The following is a 16,823-nucleotide window of genomic DNA, read 5'->3' as shown; positions in this document are numbered from 1 at the left end:
TTTTATTAAATGTTTTATTAAATTTATTTCTTTATTTTGTAAATATTAAATAACCAATAATAAATATTTTACATCAATAATTTAACAATATTTAGTATTAATTATATTAAATAATATTTTTTTTAATTTATATCAATAAATAATACATACGTATAGTTAACCTGAATTATATTGGAGCACTTGAAAAAATATAAAGGCACAATTTTTTTTTACTAATATTTACGAATAGTAAATAATATTAATCAAAATATTCACTTTAAATCACTACTGAATATAATTTATTAGCACATTTATAATTCGCACCTGTATGAAACTGAAACACGTGTTGTGAATGTAGAAACTAGAAACATGTGGATAAATATTATAAATATGAAAACAGTGATCAGAGGCGACGAGCGTGCCAACATGCGCGACTAATAGAGGTTCTATTTCTATTTTGTTGGTAGCTTTTTTTCAAGCGGGTAGCTTCAATCTGTTAATTTTGTGTTACAGTGATGCGCGCACATCTTAAAATTTCACTCTCATAATTTTTTCATAACGCGCCAAAAGAAGTATAACTTAAAAAATTAAAATTAATAAGTTGTAATAAACATTCATAAATTAGATAATTTTATACATTTATTTATATTAATATTTAATACTGAGTATTTATTAAATATTTTTTTATTTTTGATCTATACTTTTAACCAAAAGTATCGATAATATATCTTCAGTCATTTTATTATTTTATTTCGGTTAATTATTTGCATTCAAAATTAAATTTAGATTTTACTATGCCATGCCAGTAGAACTTCTAACGCACATACATATAAGTACATGCACACAATTTTTTATGGATTTTTATTTGTGGTTTACGTCTCCACGACAGCAGAGCAATCTACTGAATCTCCTCAACAGCGCACGACCTAGATCCTCTCCTCGATCGCGGGGTGACCTAGATCCGGGATTACTTCGCGATTTCATCCCCCCCCCCCCCCTCCACCCCTTCACAGAGGCCAGACTCAACTGTTCTTTACATTGTCAAACCTTATCTTAACGTCACACCCGCCAAATTAATTCTTTCCCGTCATTACTTTCATTCAACGTCTAGTTAAAAAACTTGGAACTCGATACCTCTCTTGCATTTGTTGTTATGCCACAAATGTTTTTCAACAAAATATTTACTTGGTGTAATATCATGGCCCAAATGTAATTTGTTTCACTGACTGGAAAATACTTATTTCGTATTATGGTTTTAAAATGTGTTCTGTTATAAGACCGAGAACAAGTAAAACAAACTACATAATTAGTGGAAAGTATAAATTGTTAATAATGACTGCCCTGTGCCGTATTTGGCGTAACGTATTGAATTCGTTATTGGGAATGACTACAAAAGGAATAATATAATCAATAGACTCTGTGTTATATGGTCTTTGCAAGAAATATTTTAATACTGAACTTCAAATAGTTCTTACGTCCATACATTTCTCTCTGTCCCTATTGTCAAGACTTCCCTCGGCAGTAACGCCGCGGTAGTCGGCCTCCATGGCTTGTTGGCAGTTGTCACGTGACCTCGTTCTGCTGCAGCGACGCCCGGCGATAGCGCTCCGCCGTGTGGACCGAGGCGCTGTGGAGTCGCCGGCGCCATTGTTGCCTTGTGGCGCAGCTAGTTGCCGTGTGCTGCGAACTGAGCGTGGGACAGCCTATAGAGCAGGCTGAACTGCGCTGTGGATACACACCGTTGTCCTGCGTTGCTAACTGAGCGTGGGACAGCCTATAGAGCAGGCAGAGCGGCGCGGTGGATACACACCGTGGCCCTGCGTTGAGCCGAATGAATCAAAAGATTTTTTGTCAAGAAAAACGCAAAGTCTTAAAATGAAATTTTGATGCAATCATGATCCCAAGGGGCATGCATTTTTCGCGGAAAAAATTGAACGTCCTTTAGACTGCAACAAATTATATCCACGACGGCGGTTTCTTCCTTGTGATTGGCTGGCGTCAGCAACAGAAGCCGTTGCGTCATTTGACCGAGCCACTCAGGACAAGTTTGCTACCTCACTGAATTACTGTGATTGGTGTTCTGATGGTAGAAATGTACATGAAAGAAACTCGACCAATCACGATACACGGATGATGCTGCGGTGCTTTAACGCCCAGCTGTTCTCGAAATCTTTTCACCTAAAATGCATGCCCCTAATTGATCCGTCTTTGATAATTGATTCTTAAATGACGTTACACTAATACTGTAACATAAATAACACTTTATTACATTGTTTCTTTGTCTTGAGTTTCGTGGTTGGCCGTGTTTATTCCAGGCACATGTCTACTGTCGGCGCACCAATCACAGCCATCCAGCGCGGAAGCTAACGCGTCCTGAGTGGCCCGGCCAAACAGGTACATAGGTGGCCGCCATTCACAAGAAATGAAATCTCTGGTGGAGTCGTGTCATACTTCAGTCTAGTGGGCGTTCGGATATTTTTTTTTCGCGAAAAACACTTCCCCCTTTTGACATCTGTAGGATTGTGTAGGGCCGCGCGTCTTGCACGTTTTTTTTTTTTAACCGACACACGTCATCTCTGGATGAGTAGAGACCGGAAAAATTCGCGGTTTCATTCCGCGATAGGCTAAAATCCAAGTGCGTGTAACTTATTGCCGCTTCAGTGATTGGAACACAGTTCGCCTGAAGGACTGTGAGCCAATGGACGACCCTCAACGGAAGAAGTATCTAATCACATGCATCTAGGGTTACCAGACACTGATAACAAAAAAGGAGGACATTCATCTCGCAAAAGGAGGACATTTCACTAAAAAGGAGGACAATATATTTTTTTTAAAAGCCATGAATTAATTACAATGGAGTACGATATTTTACAATGTTTTGGCATTTAATACAGTTTCAGTAAAAAGAATCAAACAAACTACGCATATACAGCATATTAAAAACACGTGCTTCTGCATGTGCTGCTACCTGTCAAGCTGTCATAGAACTACTTACTAGTGGGGTGACTGCGGACAGCGCATTAGTGCGCACCGCGCGCTTTACTTAGAGTGTGACTGCAGGAATTATCTCACTTTATAAAAAAGCCGGACATTTTGGAGAATTAAGGAAAATCCGGCCGGACGCAAAAAAATACATAAAAAGGAGAACATGTCCTCCTTTTGCCGGACGTCTGGTAACCCTACATGCATCCCAGTTCAGCAGGTGTCACGAGTCAGTGGCCAATGAGCTGGTGTAATTTTCCCGCGTACATAGAGGATCGTGGAGTCTATCCTAGGGGTCATCGAAACCACGAATTTTTCCAGTCCTTTGGATGAGGTGTTGCTATGCTGTGCACTTCCCTTATGTTGGCGTATGCGCATGCAAAAGGCAGAAAACTTAAAAATATCCAGTAAGTTTCCCATACAAACATGGTGTTTACGTTAATGAAACCCGTTCCACGGTAACGGTTTTGCGAGCTCAAGCGGGGGTCCCTCAGAGAGTGAAGGAGAGGGGCAGGAGGGGGTGTTACACGCCCGTGGAACCGCGGATGTTGACGTCGTCAAGTGGGCACGGGAGGAAGGAACACCGGAGGAATCCCTGGCGCCCAGCCAGGGGCCGCAGCGGCTGTCCCCGGCTCGGTCGGGAGCAGGGCTCTGATTGGCCGGCGAGGCGGGGGTAACCGGTTCCAGCAGCGCCGCACAGCTGGCCCGCGCCACAGCTCACCTTGACCCCTGGCGGCCGGTGCGCGTGTACCGGGGTCTCCGGTCCCCCGTGTAAACAAACACGAACCCGCCATGGCCCTGGACCTAGGGGTACAGACCGGAAAAATTCGCGGATTCATTTCACATTATGATAGAATCCAAACAACTGTACCTTTATATTGCATCTCTGATTGGCTCACAGTTTATCTGAAGGACTTTAGCCAATGAAAAAACCTTCAACCAAAAAAAAAAAAAGTATCGAATCGCAAGCGTCCCACTATACAGGTGTCACGAGCCAGTAGCCAACGAGCAGGTGGCATTTGCCCCGAGTGTGTAGGGGCTGGTGGAGTCTATCCTGGAGGTCATCCAAAGCGCGAATTTTTCCAGTCTCTCTAACGATCGGGCGTTTGGCTCTCTCGTCTGTGAAAAGAAGGCTGCCCCTCGGACTGTACCTGGTTCGTGGTCGCTCAGCTGGCAGAGAGGACTCGCTCCCAGGAGTAGGAGTATCTCGGGTGCTCCAAGGCCGCCATGTTTGCGGGAAGCAGGCCGCCGGGACAATGGAGCACTGGAGCACGTGATGATTTGGGACGTGGAGCACTTATGTGCGCGCGCGCGCGGAGTCACCGCAGCTGTCCTGTCCGCCGTGCAGCCGTACAGGTCGCCGGGTCGCGTGGTAAAAGAGCACCAGCCAAGGACAACAGGTAAAAAGGTTGGTAACTTTTTCTCGGAACGATTCAAAATACATACTGCGTGGGGGGGGGGGGGGGGGGGTTGTTGTTGAAGCCAGTGTCGAGTAGGTGAGAGATGTAGCGTTCTCCAGAGATGGTGGCGTTCGGTGTGCTCATGCGCCCAGCACTCGGGCAGTTTATCTCGTGTTTAATAAACACGAGGCCAGTCTGCAGCAAGGGCTAGGCCATGTCCTTCCAGCGCGGTGTCTCCTCTGGACTGGCGCGCAGTCTTCTCGTCGTCACAGGATAACTTCGAGATCTGAGCGGTGACCGTAACATTGTATGGGTGAGAAATGAAGGTTAAGGTATAATGCAAGTCCCTTAAAGTGCTTCATTAATCTGTACCAGTTGTGTTATACTATAGGTAATAATTATTCTGAATCCACGCCTTTATAATCTTTTTAAAATTAACTCTTCTAAAAATACAGTTTAAAAAACTTAATAAAACTACGTATCACCCCCAACTAATTCTTAAAATCTTCTCGTAAACATACCCTACTCGGATATCTTGAGTAGTTTTGAAATCGCGTTGTTTTCCCTGAAGCTATGCGCACCGTGTGTGTGCCCGGGTAGGCGGAGCCCTTGAAGTGGCTTCAGCAAGTGCAGTTGTGCCGACACGAGAGTGTTTCCCGTTAGCTGGATCTAGTTTGACCGGATTCCCTTGGCGTCGCGCGGAACTAGTGCCATTACGACGATCTGCCGACTGTATACCTGCTCGCTCCAGACGCAAAAATATTCACTATTTTATTTTTTTATAATCTATGAGTAACGTCTTAGCTGTCGGTATACGGCATTTGGTAGAAGTGATTTCATGCATGGGACAGAAATGTGTAACTACGGTGCTGCCATCTGTGGCGGATTTCGCGAACCAAAGTTCACAAAACCAAAGAGAAACTTAAACTATTAATTTTTGACATGCTATCTCTCTTCCACTCGATTGGAACAACCATCGATTTGACTTTTTCGAGGCACATTAAACTTGAAACACTCCCATTCGTTTCCTACTTTTCCTATCATCGTCCTATCCTTAACAGAATAACACAGATTGGAAGAAGTTAAATAGCAAACATGTATAAAAGTTATAGTTAAAATAATCTGTTTGTTAAATTAATAAACATATTTGAATTAATGAGTGCAAATAAATGTAAATTTATCAATTAAATTGTAGATTTCATTTCACTCCTTCTTTGTATCCATACACAAAATAGTGATAATTCAATAAAAGTGATCCAATTTCATTCATAAAAGTATGCCATCATTTCATCAATGTTTTGTTATGACGTTGTCACGTTAAACTATCGTCCGTAAACCGACTTTACAGACAACCAATTTTTTTTTTTTCGTCACTTGTACACCTCTAAAGGACAGCCTGTGGGATGACACGATGTGACAAGCACGATCTCAGGGCTGAAACATGTCACGACTTGTCCGACAAGCGTCCAACTGCAGCTGGCGGTTTTGCGTTCCCACTCCGTCCGCATTTGGGCTGGGTCACGCGGTTCTAACGGAAACATTGTACCTTTGAATAAATATACTGTATAGAAGTCGCCAGCCCAGGTTAAAATTTCTAATACGGTTTTGAGGTAGTTGGTTAATTCACCGCCGCAATCGCCACCTCTCTAGGGCATCGACTTGTGGTGGTCCCTAGCGGACAAGTGTCGAACTCTTCAGACACCCCTTCCCCCTCCCCTAGAACGACGTTGAGCTGCAGTGAATGATGGATGAAGGGTGCGGGGAATGACAGCGGGTGACAGCGCTGCGCTCTAACGTGTAAATAACAACCAAGACGATACAGGGCGTTACGGCAGCGCACTGCAGCGTTGAAGTTCCCAAGCTGCTCATTTTACGCTTCTGAAAAACGTAGAGTAAATCTTATCCACTCGCGACTTCTATACAGTATATATATTCAAAGCATTGGACGGAATTTGACCTTAGATTTATCCTTGAAATAACCCCCGTAACACTGTGACAGTGCCAAACCTTTCAATTTTATCGTTTTTTAAAAGTAAAATAATGAATCGCAGTTCTGGATGGAAAACTCTTGACTTATAATTTTTTTGAATTTATTAACTTTTAAAACATTTTAAAATCCTTTTCTCACAAGTGCGCATAGTAAAATGAATGCTTTAAGTGAAACCTTATTTGCTGTATGGGGCTACAATTTTCGAGCGTTCCGGAAATTCCGATCGCATGAGGGGAATAGTCAGGTGCGTGGTGGGGGAACCGGTAGAGGAGGAGAGTGCGTCAGCGGCGCCTACACTAGCGGTCGAATGGGAAGTCAACAAATGGAGAGAGGGGGATATGTACGTAGCGGAACATGCTGTATGCTAGTTGTAACGGCCGGATGGGGAGACGGCAGGGGAGAGGTGGAAATGACGCGGCAGTGGTGGAACAGAATTCTCGTAACGCTACCTGTGTTCACGTCTACTCCTCAGTTTCTAAAGACTTTGTTTTTCTGTACTCTCGTACAATCACTAGGGGCCGGAAAAATTCGCGGTTGCGATGGCCTTCAGGATAGACTGCACATGCCCCTGTGCACTTGGGCAAATAACGCCAAGTTCATTGGCTGCCGACTTGTGAGTCGTCTCAGCTGGTTAGTCTGTGATTCGATCCTTCTTTGGTTGAGGTTTTATAATTGGTTGAGATTCGTCCTGTTGAACAGTAAGCCAATAGCAGAATCATTATAAAGGTATATGTATTTGAATTCTAGCCTATCGCCGAATGAATCCGCGAAATTTTTCAGGTCTCTAACAATCACCAACTACACTGCCTCCAATCTAGGTTAGGCTAGGATAGGCTAGGTTAAGTTAGGTTAGGTTATATTACGCTAAGTTAGGTTAGGTTAGGTAAGGTTAGGTTTGATTGTGGTATTTCGACGTTAAGGTACATTTAAGAAACACACACAAATTCATTCAGTTGTTATTTCGGCGTTGTGGTCAATTTTGACATTCGGCGTTGTGGTAACGAACGACCCGTTCCCGCCGCGTGCTCCGTGAGCTGCACAGCCTGCGCTTGTTCGTTGCGCAGTGACCTCGCGCGCCGGGCTTATCCCGGCCCGCGGAGCTGCAGTTCCCAGAAGACCTCTCGCCTCGCCAGGGTCGGCGATACGCGGTCGCAAACAGCCGCGGGGATGACGTCATCGCCGCGGCATCTCGGCGCCCGCGCGTGTAGTTCACCAGTCGGTTGCAGGGCGCGCCCCCCGTTTGGAAAATGATGAATACAACCAACGAATTCAATTTAATTTACACGAAACACTTACGGCGAGCCAGGTGCGCACAGCCAGGGCCCCCACAGGGCCGGTGCTACCGTTGCTATGGCAACGGGGCCTATGGGTCTATAGTAGGGTGACCAAATCATAAACTTGAAGAAACGGGACACATCCAAGGAGGGTTTGGGGGCGATACCCTCCAGCTAAAGGGGGGTCCAGGGGCCTCCATCGAGACGTAATCATTGAAACATGCTCTTTTTTTGCTAATTTGAGACCTATAAATCTTTTTCAATTTACCTATGAATATGTAATTTAATTTAAATTGTGAGGCGTATAATAAATAAAAACAATAATTTTGCAGTGAATACTTATTTATTATAAGTATGTCTGACATACTTAAAAACATAATTAAACAAGGTATCTAAAATGGGTGAGATCAACTGTCGATAAGAGGGGAAGACGGTCCAAGGAGAGGCGCGACTAAAGTGTATCATCAACCCAACGTAAATACGGGACATTTAGGCGTCCCGGGAGACTTTTTCGGGACCCCGTGTACGATCATTAAAAAACGGGACAATCCCGTTTTTACGGGACGTTTGGTCACCCTAGTCTATAGGGCCTGCGAAGGAAAGAAAAAAAACCTAAAACAAAAAAGTAGACAATTTTAAATAATTCATAGAAAACAGTTAAACAGTAAGGCCTAAATTTAGTTACCGATGAAATATCACACCAGAGTAATATTATTCGGAATATGCTGTGCGTACAGAACGTGTCTGAATCTACAACTGTGAGTAAGAAAACCACCACTAATTGACGTGACACCATGTTGACAGTGCAGAACACTTACACTCATTTATTTGCCATTATTCAAAATAAATTTACGTTGACAATCGAAACTCTGACTTAAAACTAGTTTTAATAAAAAAAATATATAACTAAAACAATGTACATAAAGGAAAAAAAATTATCTCTGTTAGTAACAAGAAGGGGGGGGGGGCATCATGACTTCTAGCAACAGGGCCCACAGAATGATGTGGGGGGCCTGCGCACAGCACATCTCATGTTACGGCGGCATGTGATGCAGCCCAGCTAGCTCTGCACCTGCGCGTGACGTGGCTTTGCTCACGTTCGTAACAATACAATAACACAATAAAATTGTATTGCTATTGGATGCGAGTTCCATCTGTTGTTGGGTAATTTAAAAACTACAACTTGAGTTGAGTATCTAATTTAAAAGCTAACAACAGATGGCGCTAACGAGCTGTAAAGCGACGTCAAAACTTTTTTTTGTTGTAAAATCGCGTTTTTCCATGGAAGAAAGACACAAGAATTGCTCGTTTAATAGTATTAGATAAAATCACCTATACGCCGATGAGCGTATTAACTGCGCACATTAATAAGCATCATAGAACAAAAATAATGTCCAATTATTAGAGACTGGAAAAAATCGCGCTTTGGATGGCCTCTAGGATAGACTCCAAAAACCCCTACACACTCTGGAAAATGCCACCTGCTCATTGGCTACTGACTCGTGACACCTGTTAAGTGGGACGCTTGCGATTCGATACTTTTTTGGTTGAAGGTTTTTCATTGGCTCAAAGTCCTTCAGATAAACTGTATGCCAATCAGAGAAGCAATATAAAGGTACAGTTTTTTTTTTATTCTAACATATCGTGAAATAAACCCGCGAATTTCTCCGATCTCTACCAATTATTGTCTTATTGAATATACGATTAACTTTTCCATGGTTAAAAAAATGTATGCTTAAATAAAACATCAGTTAAGATACTTAATTGTGTGCAAATTTTCGTAATGTGCTGTACAAAGTTACAGTATTTCAAACTTTTTCCCTTGGCAACTGGTTTCCAAAGGAATCTTCTGTAAAAGTACAGGGAATATTTTTCCTGTGTAGTGGTTGGTGTCTTGTTTATTTTTTTTCGAGGTAGAACGAAGCTTCCTCCTGTTGGCGGGGGAGGGCGGTGCTCACTTTGATCACAATAATTGGCTGTTTCGAGAGAGACGTGCAGGCGCTGCAGGTGAAACAACACTCCAGCGAAAGTTTTCCGGGAAATTTCTCGCTGTGCTTTTTTTAAAATAAAATAAAAACACCGGAGCAATCTTTCGCTGCGGTTCTTTCAGAACACAATACAACTCGGTCACATCGGGAGATTAAGTTCCCTTGCAACACAACTGATTGAAACTTGAGATTTGATCATTAGGGGCAGGAAATTTTCGCGAAAAAATCTGAACGCCTACTAGACTGCAACAAGGTATACCCACACCAGCGGTTTCTTCCTTGTGATTGGCGGCCGTCTGCGAGAGAAGTCGTTGCCTTGTTTGCACGAGCCACTAAGGACGAGTTTGCTTCCACACTGAATTAGTGTGATTGGTTGTTGTAACATCGACATGCACCTCAAAGTAACTCACCCAATCACGAAACACAGACGATGCTACAGTGTTTTAACTTCCAGCTACTCTCGGGATCTTTTAGCGAAATTTTCATGGCCCTATTGATCATGTTTTTCTTAGCAAGGTTATGCACATCAGTGCAAGAAGTTATAAAGTGTTGGCGTGCACAAACTTTTGTAATGTTATTAACTGAAGCCAAATTCACTTTTAAAAAAAAAAGTTAACCTTAAGTTCAATGAGACTGCTGGTTGCAAATTATCCAGAATTTTTCGATAATTTACTGCTCTATTCGTGAATTTACCGGTACTGTGTTCGTTTACTTTGAGCATTAACCAACAATAACAATCTTGGCGTAGTAACGAAACATTCAAAACAATTTTTGTGTCTACAGCAAAAACACCCCGCTTCGTCCACGTATGTGTTTGCCTTGTTTACCAAGAAACTCAAAACTAGGAATTCTGAGTACGGCGTTTTGTTTCTACGAAGATTCAGCTACTGTAACTGAGATTACAAAGACCTCTTCGTTTATTTCGTGACTAGCTGAAAGTTAAAACACTGTTGTAGCACCGTCTGTGTTCCGTAATTGGTAGAGACCGGAAAAATTCGCGGATTCATTTCACGATATGATAGATTCCAAACAACTGTACCTTTATATTGCCTCTTTGATTGGCTCACAGTTTATCTGAAAGGACTTCGAGCCAATGAAAAACCTTTAACCAAAAAAGTATCGTATCGCAAGCGTCCTAGTTGACACGTGTCACGAGTCGGTAGCCAATGAGCAGGTGGCATTTGCCTGAGTATGTAGGGGATTGTGGAGTCTATCCTAGAGGTCATCCAAAGCGCGAATTTTTCTAGTCTCTAGTAATTGGTTAAGTTTCTTTCAGATACATGTACATCACACACAGCAATAATTCAGTGCGGAAGGCAAACGCGTCCTGATTGACTCGATCAAATAAGGGAGTTGCTTCTCTTTGCAGACGGCAGCCAATCACGAGGAAGAACTCGCTGGCGCAGGCATACCAATATTGCAGTCCAATGGACGTTCAGATATTTTTTTCGCGAAAAATGCGTGTCCCTACTAATTTAAAATTCTGGCTGTTTTCTTTTAGGCTTCAAAGCACTTTGTGCATATTTGAAACAATTTATATTATTAGTGTCTGTTATCGGCGAGAGCAGTTCGCCCGTAAGTAACGCAGCCAATCAGGATCACGCACTGCATTCGCTTGATTCGCCCCGAAAATGGATTCTACTTAGTGAATTCATTCGTTTTCAAAGTACACTTTGAGCATTTAATACGGCATATTTTCTTTGGCCATTGTCTCATAGCTAGGAGGCAGATATTTCCCGCGAAAAAAAAAATTCTGACTAATGATAATTGGAAGAGAAAAAAAATGATTGCCGATTCATCTCGGTGCGTGCTGAGATCCAAATAATTGTACCTTTGTGCAGTTCTGCTATCGGTTCATTGTTAATTTGGACTGTGGGCCAGTTATAGACAAGTAAACCAGTCTGCAGCCATTGTACAGGTGGCGTTTGCCCAAGTAGACTATGTGGAGTTATCCTGAAGGTCATTGACCCGTTGTTAGACTAACAAGGGTTAACAGAGGGTAGAATTATTTAAAATACTCTATGACCGTCAAGGGCGATCGTCAATGTTGGGAGAACTGCTCGGGTGTGGCTCACGTCGCTGGGAAATGTGGGCTTCAACCCAGCGCGCGGGAACAAGGACAGGTCTGTGTAATCGCTGCTCTATGGCAGGCGCGCGCAGCGGCACGGAACTGATGACCGCGTGTTTCTTCCTTGGCGTGCTTCCTCCTTGGCGGCTCGCTCGCTTCCCGGCGACTGTGGGAACAAACCGCCGAGCGCCATTTTCCCTGCAGCGCGCGCCCGGCTGTCTGGTTGTTGCCTGCCGCAGTCCGGAGTCGGCTTGCAGTGACGTGGGTGAAGTCGGTTTTTAACCTCAACATCGCCATGTTTTATACGCCCAAAACATTGCGGAAACGGTGCTTGGCAAAGTCCACTGATGGTTAGAGACAGGAAAAATTCGCGATTTCGATGGCCTTCAGGATAGACTGCACATTCCCCTGTACACTTGGGCAAATAACGCAAGTTCATTGGCTGCTGACTTGTAAGTCGTCTCAGCTGGTTCGTTTGTGATTCGATCCTTCTTTGGTTGAGAGGGTTTATAACTGGTTGAGATTCGTCCAGATGAACAGTCAGCCAATAGCAAAAATCATCTAGATGGTATATGTGTTTGAATTCTAGCCTATCGCCGAATGAATCTGCGAATTTTTCCGGTCTCTACTGATGGTTAGTATGTATGGTTTAGAATCTCCATCGTTATAGACAGTAACTTTAATAAACTACGTCATTTAAAACTTCCCACATTGTGAAAACTACACTTCAGCCAATGTTTTGTGCGTATAACCAATATGGCGCAAACAATTAAGCGAAGGAAAAAGAACGGCTTCACACACCATGTAATCATGCAGACGTAGTGGTGAGTCACGATATGAATAGTTCCGAAGTTATCCGAAGATTGCCGATCGCTTGAGGGGAAAAAAAAACACCCTATTGCAAGGATTTATTTATTTCACGGTCATGGAGTATTTTAAGTAACGCTATCCCAATCTAACCAGATACTTCTTTCGCTGGTTGTTATTTATTGGCTCATAGTCCTCCTAATCATGTGTGACAATAACAGAACCAGCCAAAATTTAAAAGCGCTTGTATTCTAGCCTATAGTGAAATGAAACCGCGAAATTTTCCTGTCTCTAAACACCATTGCCTGGCACCAGGATGAACTCCACGTGCTTGTACACAAATGATCGGTGTTTACAGCCTATTAGCTGCAGCCACTGCATGTGATTGGCTCATTTGCATTTCGTAATGTTGTTATTGGCTTATTGACCTTGGCATGTCAGAACTGCCCGTGGTCCATTAAGGACGCAGTTCAGCCGTGTAATGGGTAGAGGCAGTGTTTTTTTTTTTTACCGGAACGGTATTTCCGCGGCAGTAATTTCTGCCTTGCGATTGGTGGCCGTTTCTAAGAGAAGCCATTGCCTTATTTGGCCATGGCCATTTAGAACGCGCGTTTGCTTCCGCACGTAATTTCTGTGATTCGTGTGGCACGCACCTGAAAGAAACTCAACCAATTACGAGACACAATTGTCTCGAAATTTTTTCGCGAAAAAATCACTGCCTTTAATAATGGGCGTGTTTTAAATATGTGTCAGGGTCTCTACAAGTAGTGGCGGACACAGGAAATGTTTTTTCGGGAGGGAGGGGAGGCTTTTAAAAAAATTAAATTGCTTTCAAAGAACTTGCATTACTAGAGACCGGAAAAATTCGCGGATTCATTCGGCGATGGGCTAGAATTCAAATACATATACCTCTTAGAGGTTTTTTTTTTTATTGGCTTACTGTTCATATTGACGAATCAACCAGTTATAACCCTCAACCAAAGAAGGATCGAATCACAGACAAACCAGCTGAGACGACTTACAAGTCGGCAGCCAATGAACTTGCGTTATTTGCCCGAGTGTACAGGGGAATGTGCAGTCTATCCTGAAGGCCATCGAAACCGCGAATTTTACCGGTCCCTTGGCATATGTGCCTACAGTAGTGGCCATAGGTGACGCGGCTTCTCATACAGATAGCATAATGTCTTCACGTGATGTCGAGTCCTCCACTGGTCTACTCATGACGTCATGAGGGACATCCGCGGTTCGTCACGCTGGGGAGTAGACGCCCCACCGCCGCCCTCCATCGACCTGTCTACGGCGTTTCGCCCTGAACAGACGCCATCCGTGAGCTTCGTTTACGACGCCCAGGGGCTTTACGACTCTGCTCCACTTCTTCCGCAAATACCTCCAGTGTTCCTGGCCGGTCTCAGCTCGCAGCCCGTGGACTTAGTTTCCCAACCTGCAGTTGATTCTCCTCCGAGGGCCCGCCCCGTCAGGGGTGTGTCTGTGTCGCCTCTGTTCTGGCGCGCAGTCCGCGCTCAGTGCTCGGGACAACGATCACATTTTGAGCGGAGACCGCAACGCTTGGCGGAGGAACGGAGATAAAGGGTGTGACGCAAGTACTGAGCCGTTGATTTACTCTTGGTTCGGTTTACCATACCTCACCAAGTTAAATCACGACGGAAGACTCCGGGATCTTAGGTTGAATAGCATTGCTTTGTTGTTTTCAAATAACGAGTAGAGAGGAAATATGCCGACTGGGAAAACTACAGAACAAAAGGAAAAATTAATTTATGATTAGAGACCCGTGAATTTCGCGGATTCAATAACCTCCAGGATAGACTCCAATATCCTCTAAACACTCGGGCAAATGCCAACTGTTCATTGGCTGCTGACTAGTGAGTCGTCTCGACTGGGTGGCCTGTGATTCGACACTTCTATGAGTGAGGGTCTCTGATTGGCCCTCAGTCCTCCAGATTAACAGTGAACCAATGACAGAAGCAGCACTAAGGTATAATTATTTGAATTTTAGCATAACACGAAATGAATCCGCGAAATTCACGGGTCTCTATTTATGATGTTTAAAGTCTTTTGAAGTCCATATGTTTTTCTTTTAAATCCACAAAGCTTAACAAGAACATAATATATTTTAACAAAAAAATGATTTTTATACAAAAGCAATTATTTCTTACAAATTGATACTTCAGATAATAACAATTTCATTATACTTCAAATAATCAAAAGGTTAAAAACAATTAGGTATTGCAAAGCAATATAAATAAAAAAATGTAGCCTCCCAGTTTGCATTTAATTAAACAACATATATAAGCAATAATGGGCGCATGCCCACACAACAAGTGCACAACGGCACAGTACCTTAAGCGGGTGCCTTCCATTTCAGGTCAAGATTCTATATTTATATTAATCAATAGGGACATGAAAAATTCGCGGTTTCATTTCGCGATAGGCTAGAATCCAAGTGCGTGTGTAACTTATTGCCGCTTCGGTGATTTGAACACAGTTTGCCTGAAGGACTGTGAGCCAATGGATGAGCCTCAACGGAAGAAGTATCTAATCACAAACATCCCGGTTTAGCAGGTGTCACGAGTCAGTAGCCAATGAGCAGGTGTAATTTTCCCGCGTACATAGAGGATCGTGGAATCTATCCTAGGGGTCATCGAAACCACGAGTTTTTACAGTCCCTATTAATCACTGATCAACTTTTAGACTTTTTCAATTGTTTAACATTCACGAAATGAAAAATATATACAGCGCATACTTTTTTGCATAATTAGCTGCCAAAGTTACACTTTTAACGTTTTTGGTTTGTACAAATAATGAGAATTTTAATTTAATGCAGAACTGAAAGTTTTTTAGGTTTAACTGCAAAGCCACTGGCTACTTAATGATACGGTTTGCATTTCTATCACAAAAAAACACATTTTCATGTTTCTTGGCTGTCAAAATCGTAACAAATTTTGAGAATTTTGAAATGCCAGGTAACATTTATTAATATTTTTCTGAAAGAAATTCAAACTAGATATTGTTCCCTTGTGATTGGCGGCCGTCTGCGAGAGAAGCCATCGCCCTTGTTTGTCCGGGCCATTCAGGACGCGTTTGCTTCCGCACTGAGTGGCTGTGATTGGTGTGATTGCGACGTTTCGGGGACTGATATTCGTTGCCATCGTCAGACCTCTCCTTTGCAAGAATCATTCAAAGGACCATTTACCCACGGTTCAACAATGTAAAAAGTGTGATATATATTATATATATATAATATATATTTCTTCTTCAGGCTGGTATATATTTTTTGTTTTATACTTTATTTTCTTCTCTTCCAATACTTGTTTCTATTTTGTATTTTTATAATTATTTTGGTAGATTGTCATTTAGCTTGTTTTTGAAGTAAATTATTTTTAATTGATTTTTTTATTATTGTATAATTTTTTTTTCTTTTTTTTGGTTAAGATGCCTATGTTTTTTGTTCATTTATGATTACCTAAGGCCCATGTTGAAGCTCCTGTTTCAGGTTCAATAATATTAGTGTGTGTGTGTGTGTGTGTGTGTGTATCACCATTTTTTTGAAAATATCAGAACTGTTTTATTCTCCTGTCATATTACCACACCGGATTGGAGAGTGTCCGAATGACGTTGTCAAATGAAGTGTTGTTTGTTGCAGGGCAGGGTGTAGTGCCTCGACCCCGGAGCTGTGCTTCACCTCTGGAAGGTGAGTCGGTTGACAGTCACCTTATACTCAGAGACCGGAAAATTTCGCGGTTTCGATGCCCTTCAGGATAGACTGCACATTCTCCTGTACACTCGGCCAAATAACGCAAGTTCATTGGCTGCTGACTTGTAAGTCGTCTCAGCTGGTTTGTCTGTGATTCGATCCTTCTTTGGTTGAGAGGGTTTATAACTGGCTGAGATTCGTCCAGATGAACAGTAAGCCAATAGCAAAATTATCTAAGAGATATATGTATTTGAATTCTAGCCTATCGCCGAATGAATCCGCGAAATTTTCCTATCTCTACTTATACTTTTGAGAGCGAGCATCTCAGAACTACTCTATGTTACTTCTCTGTCGTCTGGTGCAGTCGACGCAACCGCGTCTACAGAGGGATATGTGTTCTATGAATTGATGAGATCTTCACAATTAAATTTCTGATGTGTTCGTTAAGCTATCTTATATGTAGACCCATGTCGCATCAACTTTCAGATGAGAGCTGATGCTATTTTGCTGCCGCTGTAATGAGAGGGGAAATTTAAGGGGGAAGGGGGGGGGGAGATGCTTTTAAATCATGCATCTTACAAATTTCAATTTTTTTTTTTTGGAGCCAAGAACGTTTTGGTGTA

At 42.7% G+C, this 16,823-nt stretch overlaps 1 protein-coding gene across 1 annotated transcript in view; it reads left to right on the top strand.

Annotated features, from left to right (window-relative positions):
* The window catches only part of LOC134537061 (guanine nucleotide exchange factor for Rab-3A-like), a 77,687-nt gene that overhangs the window by 4,206 nt on the left and 56,658 nt on the right, over nucleotides 1–16,823 (top strand). Inside the window, exon 2 of the mRNA XM_063377289.1 lies at nucleotides 16,150–16,197. The gene's annotated coding sequence lies outside the window, so the exon portion shown is untranslated. The remainder of the gene's footprint in view (nucleotides 1–16,149; nucleotides 16,198–16,823) is intronic.

This window comes from Bacillus rossius, chromosome 11 (genome assembly GCF_032445375.1).
Source record: "Bacillus rossius redtenbacheri isolate Brsri chromosome 11, Brsri_v3, whole genome shotgun sequence".
In the NCBI taxonomy this organism is placed as follows: Eukaryota; Metazoa; Arthropoda; class Insecta; order Phasmatodea; family Bacillidae; genus Bacillus; species Bacillus rossius.
This window is presented reverse-complemented; position numbering and strand designations above follow the sequence as displayed.